Raw genomic sequence first — 11,390 nt, 5'->3', positions numbered from 1 at the left:
GTAGCTTTTCCTACCTCCCCCTCCATTGCAGTCTCCCTCTGAGAGCGGCCAGCCATGGAGGGAGCCCCCCCTTAGGGGTTCTGCATATGTTCCCTCCTCGGAGGAGGGTTGTAGTCCATTCTTGAATGGACAGTTTTTTTTTCTTGCTTATCCAAGGATTTAAAAATGGGTGCATGGGCAAGTGTGGCTGCTTTACCAGCCCCGGGGGAGGGGCAGGTTTGGGGGGCTGGGGTGGGGAAGGGAGGGTGTGTGGGGCTTCAATTCAGACCTCCCCTCCCCAAGTCACAACCCCCCACAGCTGGGGTACATGATGATTGGCTTTAATATGCATGGTCAAAAGCATAAAAGTCTTTTTCAACTAGGCCAAGATGAACATGCATACACATCAAAAAGGTACCCATATGGTCAGCGGGCACTTGCCCGAGTGGCTCAGCTCATCTAACCAAGAGGTCGTGGGTTCCAGCTTATAACTAGGCCAAGATGAACATGCATACATCAAAAAGGTACCATTACGGTCAGCGGGCACTTGCCCGAGTGGCTCAGGCCCGTTACACATACCCCACCGCCCATGATTGGGCGGGGGAGATTGCCTGGCCATGAATTATGGGCGGGGGAGATTGCCTGGCCATGAATTATGGGCGGCGGATACCCCCACCACATCAGCATGGGCAGGCAGGGGTATGGCGATGTGTAATGGGCCTCAGCTCATCACGACCCATCCTAACCAAGAATAAGGTGCAGAGAATTTTTCAAAATATAAATTATTTTTTATTGGGTTTTGCTTACCTTCTACAACAAACAAGAGACAAATTTTCATGGTAAGGAGCTTGAGAGAGAGAGAGAGAGAGACAGACAGAGAGACAGAGAGTGGTAAGATACTAAACAAGTAATTTCTAAATTCTAGTTTCCATTATGTCTGACACTTTCCTTTTACACACTTGTGCAAGAAATATATGGTAGTGGTTTAATATCAAACAAGCTCAATATGCTCTCAAATGCATATTGTAGTGGTCAAAGGTGGTGAGGGTATTGTGGTGCTTCCTTCTCTACTCTAGAATGAGAGTTGCATATATATACACACACACACACACGCACGTGCGCCTACATACATACATACATATGTATGTATGTAAGTTTAGCACACTCTCAAATAGGCTATAGGTAGCTTGGTCTAGACACCATATGGTAGCTATAGTGGCTAGTAAGTTTAGCACACTCTCAAATAGGCTATAGGTAGGTACAAACCACATGAGTTGAAAATAGCATTGGGGTCGGTAGACTTGACTCTTGGATAGCATGTCATGACATTACGGGGCCCAAGATGAGCACGAATGGTTATGTCTCGAGGCCTATATGCATACTATAAAGCCCATGCTCATAAGTATTCACTATGTATTTACCCCATTACCTTACATCCACTCTTAGCACTTCTAACAGCCATCTAAAATCCTTCCATTGGAATGCATGGGTGTGGAATGCAACCATCATTGTATCTTTGCTTATTGAAATATTCGCTATCTTCCATCATGCTTCAGTTATGTTTTTTAAAAAAGATCATGTATTGTGTGAGTCTTCTAAGTTTACACCACCATTGTAGGTTGGCTTTTACAATATTTGCTTGCCCCTAGTAATGATCTCCTCAAAAAGTAATATTATGTGTGAAAAACATAAAGTGGGATTGCTTGTGTAAATCCTTCATGTAGTATCCCATCAAACCTTGAAAATATGCAATCTAACTTGATGTAACCTTCTACACATAACCAAGCCCCCTAGGTGGTTTACATGTATCCCAAGTCATGTATGATTTAGGCAATTTGCCTATTGTTGTAATCAAGGATGAGGGAATTAGCCTAACAACCATTGGAAGATGTAAGCGATGCAATGTTCCTCCCCTGTGTTTACAAAAAAATCCATGTGACACATTTCATTTTCACAAGATCTTCAATTGGCTCCTGGAAGGCTAAGGTCTATAACACCATTACCCACACCAACAATTATCGATACCTTGAATAGATTGTTTTTATTAAAAAGTTTGTGTCTAATGAGGAAGAACACTTTCTCATTCACAAGTGGGCTTCAACAGGTGGATCAAAAGTTTACTTCTTTCTCAAAGCTTCTTAAGGAGCATGCAACAACCAACAATACCTATAACAATCACTTGCATTAAGGAAACAACAAATATGCATTAGTATATTAGAATATTACAATGGACATCATCATGCATAAAAACAACACAAAGTGCAAGGACTCAATAGTAAACACACCATGCACAAAACAACAAAGTTTGAAAATCATGAGTTAGGTTTTGAGAATATCACAAAAATGGAGTGTGTGAGCTCTCTTTCATTAGCTAGAAAGTACATGCATGAAAAAAAAAAGGTTCACACTAGCATATCGTAGAAATGGCCACCATTTCCCACAGAGCACGTGCACAGAGAAAAAATCTTTTCGTATGAAGAGAATAGAAAGGAACATGCAAGGACTCGTCATCATTACCCACAAATCACATGCATTGAGAGAAAAAGAGGTTTTAAACCATCATGATTGTATGAGCATCCATGTAAAAAATGTTCACACATGAACATGACAAAATGGATCATAGTGACTCATCATTACACACAAGGAGCACATAAATGGAAAATGCGAGGACTCATCAAATTACCACATGAATAACATCGAAATGGAGCTTGCATAATCAAGTGTGATTATATATTTACACCCAAGGAAAAAAATGCTACATTGTCAAATATATAAAGTGATTATATATTTACACCCAGAGGAAAAAAACCCTAGATTGTTAAATTTCATGGTGCCTTTGTCTTCTACACATTAAAAAATATGGATGCAAGAAGTTAGCACCACCTTCATCATACAAAGGAAACATTTTAAAAATGAAAATGAAAAAAAGAAATCCAAAAAGCAATGAAAGGATGATTTATCCCATCAAGAGGAATGATAGAGGGTAATGAAAATCAACAACATTACTTGAATGAAGGTTCTATTCTTTGCATGGAGGAGGAGCCAAAGGTTATTTTATTTGCCTAGAATGACAAAAATATGTAATAATCATATATATGGTCAAAACATGGTAAGCAATGCAAACAGACACGAAGAGAAGAACCAATGATACTTTCATTAGACACGTGTTAAAGGTTACTCTATGGTTTATGCATTTCTTTTTGCATGGGATTTTAACTATTGAATGTTAATAATACAAAATGATGTTATCATAATTAGTGCTACTTTTATGTAATGAAAAAAAATCATAATTTAAACTAGCAAATATTATTCCTGAATAATATTATGAAACCTAGTAGGATTTGAAAGAAAAAAAAAAGAGTAGACATGCTGAATAAATAATGAGTCGTTGCTTGAAAGTTATCTTTTAATACTAAATAAATAATGATCTTAACACTGTAAATAAATAATAGTTTCTCATACAAAATAAATCACAATATAAAAAGTTATTCGCATAATGAATAAAATAGTTGCTCAGATAGAAGTTTTGAAATCTCAATCATGTATAGAAATCTATTCAGTATTATAACGCTATTATTAACCAATTAATAATCATTTTATGAATATAATCTCATCGTAAGTAAAATATTTGATGATTATCATAGGTTGTTATATTTATAGTGCAAATCAAACTATATAAAAATCTTTGAAAGTTTATCTAATTTAATCAATTAACCCTTAAAAATGATTTTGGTGACCTATATTATACGATGAGAGATTGTCCTAATTTGAACGTTTGCCTAATATTTTTAATTAATCAACCCCAAAAAATGATTTTGGTGCCCTATTTTTATAGGGCTACGGTAGATTGAATAAGGGGCCACAATTAGTAAAAATTCATATTCATTAATTACTCTAGGTATAGCTTTTTTATTTTTCCAAGGTTATTATAAGGTTTTAAAGCCTTTCGCACATTTTGTCCGACATAAATCGATCTCAAACGTTGCTTGTCTCGTATCCTTTCCGTTAGTTTTTCCCGAAATCATATACTAAGGTTGTATTAATTAAATACCACCTACAAAAAGTTGTTAATAAAAGGTGTATATGGCACCAAAATGTTTTTTGAATTTCCATTAAATATATCATGTGAAATTTTCAAGAATAAGAGTGTTTTTCTAAGGTTTCATTTTAGTATGTAATGATTAATGTTTGAAAAAGTCTCCCATATCCTTTCAATTTGCATACACATTCACCCATATGCTTTCTATTTGCATGCATTCACCCATATCCTTTCTATTTAAGGTCCACAATTCTCTATAAAAAGCCTCAAGGGGCTCACTTATCAACAAGTGGAGGGAGAGAGAGAGAGAGAGAGAGAGAGAGAGAGAAGGGGGTGAGGGAAACTCATCTCGTAAGGTTGTATTGATTAAATAATTTGTCTGAACATATATACATATCAGTGTCAGAAAAAACCGTCCTTTGGGGTAATTTTCACGGCTCAAATTGAGAGATAATTTTACCTAACCTTGAATCTTTACTTGAAGTTTTAGTTATAAAACCGATTAATAAAATGAACCTATGCATTTTAGTTTTAGTTTTAGTTTTAGTCTATCCATTTTTTTTCAAAAAAAAAAAAACCTAATCTTTTTTTTTCACCGCGTAGAAAAAAAGTTTATTTGGGTAGAAAAAAAGTTTATTTGTGACATATCAAATAATTGATTAAGAGGCATTAATAAAATGAGTGTTTTTTAAAGAGTAGTTCAAATTAAGGGTATGTAAGTTCGAACACGTGCAAGCACATGGGCGGCAAGCGGTGATTGGGCGCGCGTGCATGCGATGGCGGCTCTCTCAAAAATAGACAAGAATGGGGAATCGCGCGCGTGCAACAAAAGTCACGTGGGAATCATCGCACGTGCGTCTGCGTGCCGCCGCTTCCTTGCGCTTTTTTATCAAAATTATATTGAATTATAATTTATGAGTCCAGATCAAATATTATTTTGGGGCCTTTGATATTCTTCAACACAATAATATATTAGTAGATGGTTTTTTATTGTGTTTATTAATTTATTTATTAGGCAAATTATATTTCTTTTTTTTCTTTTTTCTTTTTTGTTGGGCGCCACCTTTGGAAGTTTGCATAACGGATTTGGATGATGATTCATGAGCCCATGTTTGACCTCATACATAGCTTCGCAAGCACGCCACCCCTCACCGTACACGTGTGGCCCCTCAATCATTTTATGGATTAATTAGCGTATAAAGCAATAAAGTATCACTTTGATTATATTTTTTATTTATGATTTTCATAAATAAAAAATATATGATTTTTTATTTATGATTTTCATACTCTTTTTATGATTATCTTCACCACCTTTACTTGTGTGCTTAATATCAAAAGACGTGCTATAACTCTCATACTCTTATGTTTAATACCTTTAATATTTACATGCCTTATTAAAGGTTCTTTAAGCCTCCTCTAAAGTTTTTGGTTTTCTTCTTTTTTTATAAGATACAGATAATTTTTTCCCGTGACTACACTAAATTAATTCATTACAAAAGCCACTATGTGATTCTCATATTGATGTTTATCTCTAGCACCTTTACTTGTGATGGTTGTCTAACTCTCATGTAGTTCAGTTTTTAATTTGTTCTTTATATAAAAGATAAGATTTTACTTTTCTCAACGAAGTAAAATACTTTCTCACCGATACTAATGCGTAATAATGGCTGTCTACTTATGTTTTTGGTTTGTTTTTATATAAGGTGAAGAAATACTTTTCTAAATAGAGTACCCCAAACTTATCAACATCCCAAGCCTCGTCCTTCTTCCAACCTACAAACCACCACCTCAGGTTACCCTCTAACACTAAAAACAATCCACCTGCCTTGCCACATTGGCCACCCCCTCAAACCATTATGGATATCCAAAAAACTCGTCGATGAAGAAGACTACCCCCCAAACCTCAACCTCAGCAACCTTCACTAAAAAAGAATGGGTACCCAAGTGTACCCTAGCAAGCTAGGGAAAGTAGGATACCCATGCAAGGACTTAGCAACCACCATTTAGCCAAGTCCAACCGTGAGCAAAGATCTGCCAAGCGGGAACCCCAAGCAACAAAGTTTTACCCACAATCCTGGCGATTCCTAGAAGCCCAAGGCTTCTACAAAGGGAATCCGTCTATCTAGGTCCCAAAAACATGACCATCCATTCATAAATGCACCCTAAAATGTCGAATCCAAGTGGGTGTGGACACCCAAAGCCACACCTCTGGATGCAAACTCCAAAGCTTAAGTAGGAATGAAGAGCGTACAAATGCATGGGAAGGCATGGTGCAATTTATGATGACAAAGCAATTTTTTGGAAGTGTCTATCAGGACTGTGGTAGTTGCTTTTAGATCTCATGTCTAGGAAAACTATCATTATTGATGGCACTTGCTAGAAGGACATGCTAATTGCCTTGACTCCATGATTTTCCCTAACTTATTTGAACCAGAGGACAAGAATTAGGACTCATGTGAACCAGAGGACAAGATTCAGGGCCCATACTATCTTATAAATGTATTGTACCCCTGTGGTTGCTTGGGCTAGTAGCAAATAAGTTTCTCTTGTGTATGTTAATAATCTTTCATGCAACTGCTATATACGAGTACATTAGCGGCCAAGCTCACCGCAATGTATCCCAACTTTGGTCTCGTGGATAGGCAAGCAACTCGTCGTGTACGTGTACAGTAAACGTTGAACCCTAACTCATGTCGTGTATATATGTAACGTAACCCTCCCCGCTTAAGTGTAGAATCACTACCTTCACTAGGAATGATAAAAAACCTAAAAACCTAAAAACATATCAAGAATCGTTTTAAAAAAACTAAAAACATGTACAATTACACCCCATGCACACACCATGGCACTTGAGTTTAATTGAGTTGAATCGGATCGTGAACGACAATTTGAGGGGTCTAGCAATTTGTAAAGTTGAATCTGAGATTCAAAGGGAATGATCAAAGGGTGGAATTGAAGAGGTCGAATCACGACGACGATAAGTGAGATCAAGGATTGATGATATAAGATTGGTGAGTCCGGTCACAATTGACAATTAACGATGTTGAATCATCTAGAAAGTGGTATTGTCTAGGAGTCAAAGCGCGATGGCAGTAGACAAGAATCATGTCTTTCATGCCATGACTAAGCACATTGAAGTGCACTACCACTATGTCCGTGTGAGAGATTCCATATAGGTAAGATCAATCTGATCTGTTGGGTACACATAATAATGTGGCAGATATTTTCACTAAACCCTTATCATCATGTGAAAATTTTGAGGCCTTTCGCAAAGCTTTGGGCCTTATCCCTTTTAGAGGCTCATCTGTAATCTCTATAAACCTCACATTTGTACTACAGTGAGGCCATGTACTGATGCCATGGGCACTTTTGTCTCACTGGTGTTTTTTCCATGGCCATCTAGGTGTGAATGGACACCTTAAGATAGCTAATAGATAAGCAACATCACCCACTGTTTAGGATTGTTACTCATTGGTACTTTCTTCTTGAGCTTCATCTATCTCCTCTTTGTGCTTAGCCATTCTCTCTCACACTCTCCACCCTTGTATTCTTGTCATTAAGGATTGTGTGTGTGTGTGAGCTCAACTCCATTATAAGCTAACAGAATCATCAAGGAAGTGTGCTAGCATGATTGGGGTTCTTAGAGGATTCCTTCTATGTAGAGAGAGGAGGACCTCATGCCTACATTGAGAGAGAGAGAGAGAGAAGGATCTAATCTTAGCCTTATGCATGCAATTGCTTCTTGCATGGAGAGAGACACAGAGAGAGAGAGAGAGAGAGAGAGAGAGAGAGAGAGAGAGAGAGAGAGAGAGAGACCTAATCCTATGCTGCACCTACGCCCCCACCCCCCTTGCGTATGTGCCATCTGGCCCTCACGATGTCTAGTATGTCTACATGTTGTGCCTAGGGTTTATGCATGTCTACTTGGTTGTTGGCACCCACCACCCCTTGTTGTTATGAACAAAGAAATGGGCCAAGCATTCTAACATCCTTCTCTCCTCAGGCACATGCATAACACTGAGAACACATTGCCGGTACAAACTCATCATGGAGCTTCTTCTCTAGAGCAAGTGTCCAGCGCGGGTCCCTATGTTGGCTAGCCCACTTACTAATCTAGTCAACCGATCAAATGGCTCCGAGTTCCTTTGTCCTTACTGTTTTTTCAAGACCAGCACACGAGTTTAGCTACATAACTTCTTGCCATTGGATACTTTCATTTCTTTTTTATGGCAGTAGCACTTCAAAGTAATGGTTCTTAGGAGTAATGAAGTGATCAAGCATTAGGTAAGGCTATCAAAAGTGCCTCATCATTATACCATGTATGCCAATCAAGATCCAAAAAGGTCTAATGGAGAATCTACAAAAGGGAATATGATCTTCCTTCAAGTACAAGCTAAGAGCAGTTTCATTTTCGGTTTTTATTCCAATTCACCACCAGCAAAACCTTTCCTTGGCCAACATATTCGTCAAGAAAAGTCCCATCTAGGCATAGTATCTTGTTATGCCAAGCTATCCCGGACCTCCATCTGGCATAATAATCATTCCATGGTGGTTTTGGCACTAATTCCACCACTCACATGGTGTGGACCGCTTCTATACCACTTCCACAACCATTAGGGAAAATTTGGACTCAAATTGGGCCCTTTAAGGATTGCTACACATCTTTTCTCTACAAAATGGGATCATGGTGAAATTTTCACAAATCAACTCAAAAGTGAGTGGAGTTTCGACATTTGGAATCTACTCTTTGAGACCTTTCCAATGATATATAGCATGATGGGTAATTTTTCATAATCAAGAAGTCTCCAAATTTGGTGATGATGTGGCACGTAGTATGATATGGCACGTTACGTGCCATGTCATCACCAAATTTGGAGACTTCTTGAATATGAAAAATTTTCCATCATGCTATATATCATTAGAAAGGTCTCGAAGAGTAGATTCCAAATGTCCAAACTCCACTCACTTTTGAGTGGATTTGTAACAAAATTTCACCACATGAGCCCATTTTTGTAGAGAGAGAATGTGTAGCAATCCTTAAAGGGCCCAATTTGAGTCCAAATTTTCTCTAATGCACCAGAGACCCAGTACACAGTACCTCTATATCACCTATCACTTTCCATACTGCCTCGACAAGCTATCTTTCCCATCAGGGTTGCCCATCACCTTGCCCTGTCATTTGGTTGTGTATCGGTCCCAAGCTAACCACTAAACCTCAGCCACCAACTCTATGTTGTATCCTAGAATCCCTCATACAATTCACTTCTCGATATCAGCTTCCTAGGTGATTCGAGGACATGGTCACCATTAGGAAGGAGGGTATGTTAATCACTTTGTTGGTTAACATGGTTTTGCCTACCCAACCTACCATAAGATGCTTTTCCATCTTACATGCAGGAACGGCGTGGGCACTTTTATCTGTTTGTAGGACGATGATGCCAGAACATATAAAGCGGCCTTACCATGCGCTTAATATCAATAAATAGGAAAATTTTGCAAACTTAGTGTACATAGTTGCTTAAGACTAGTAATACAGGTCGAACCATTTTTAAGTATGGTCGGCGTAGTGTGAAAACTAGTCACTTGTATATAAGTCATTTTTTAAAATAAGCAATACACAATCATTCCCTTTCAATAGTTTTCTTGTGTGCTCTCTCCTCTTCTTAGTTGCTTGCATGTGCTATTGGTTCTTACTTGCTTGTTTGATTATATGTGATTGTAAGGTGATCCCAATAGCTTGGAATGAACAAAAAACGGAGCTAACCCCTATGCTCATCCTTGATAGTGGAAACATCAAATATGTTCAAGTCAAGAGCTTACATTAGCCTTGTCGAAACATGTGTCGTTGGGTCTTGCCTTCAAGTTGCGAGCTCGTCTCGTTGGGTCCTCACTTTTTTCACACTGGAATGCTCCTTCCCAAAAAGAGTAAAGGGAGAACTCTCAATGCCTAGATGGAAGAAAAAAGAGATCCGTCTTTGCAATCGTTCTCTCACACAAAAAGCAGGGGAAGAAGAAGCTAATCGAAGGAGGGAAACCTACAATCAAACGTTCAAGCATGCATCCATTTAGCAAGAATAAATTCAAAAGCATAGAAGCAAGAAAGAAGAGGAAAGAAGAGCTCACAAGAAAACTATTGCAATTGTGTAAAATGACATATATAAATGACTGGTTTTTACACTAGGCCTGCCAAACTTAAAAATGGTCCGATCTCTACAAATAACTTATATATAAATGTCTTATATACAAAAATGATTGTGTATTCCTTATTATCAAAAATGACTTATATACAAATGACTAGTTTTCACATTAGGCCAGTCAAACTTAAAAACGGTCTAGTGCCTATTACTAGCCTTAAGCAACTAGGTGCACTAAATATGTAGAATTTTCCTATTTGACAGTAAGCTCATGGTAAAGTTACTTTATATGCAAGATAGTGCTCATTCGCACAGGTAAGATGGCAAAAGGCCTTACAGTGGATCGGACATGCAAAACCATGTTAACCAATGAAGTGGTTAACAGAATGCAAGCAAAGAAATATCAAATTCAATAGAAATACAAAGCAAGGGGGACTAGAGTCCACCAATTGTGGGTACTACACACACTAATATTTACACACATAGGAAATGCCAAAAGAAAGGCTAATCATCAATATTGGATTCCGAAAATAAACATGGATGTAGTTAGAGGTAATACTTATGTTGATAAAAAAGGTCAACTTAGATGTAGCTACATGAAGATTAGTCATAAGCTAACCCCCAATAGAGGGCTAAGTTAAATCCAAGCCCAAGGACCCATTTGGAATAGGTGTCAAGGCCGATACATGTTCCTCAATTGGAGGCTAAAACGTACTCAAATGAACCAACATATAATCGAAGGTGCACCGTCAAGAGAGGGAAAAACTCACGACCACAAGAGAAATGGGTACCAAAAGAGAGAGCTCATGACCACAAGATTAATAGCTAGCAAAACAAATTCAATTCATAATTGGATAGTGAAAGAAAAGATCATCAATGTCACTCAAACTTCACTAGTGTTTGATGCAATAAGCATGGCTTAAAAAATAACATTGTGGACATGGTAGAAAACCTTTGAGCTCTACTAAAAGGGGGAATTAGTAAAGTTCTTAGGAACTTGATGGCCATGAGTTTCAAAAAAACAATGAAATTCTAAACATTATCTGTGTATAAATAAGCAATCAAGTTTTGAGAAATGGTTCAGCATAAGTAAGCCATAGAATAATGCTTCTTTTGAGCTTGAGATAGCAAAGCCAATGCACCAAAAGGGGGGCTAATATCTAGAAAGCAAATCGACGTTTAGAACACATCAAAATTCAAGGGCTAAAGGTGATGGGTTGTAAGTTCCACGAAAAGAA

The sequence above is a fragment of the Cibotium barometz genome, chromosome 41, assembly GCF_041138505.1.
Source record: "Cibotium barometz isolate CiBa-2024 chromosome 41, ASM4113850v1, whole genome shotgun sequence".
Classification (NCBI taxonomy): domain Eukaryota; kingdom Viridiplantae; phylum Streptophyta; class Polypodiopsida; order Cyatheales; family Cibotiaceae; genus Cibotium; species Cibotium barometz.
Note: the sequence above shows the minus strand (reverse complement) of the source record.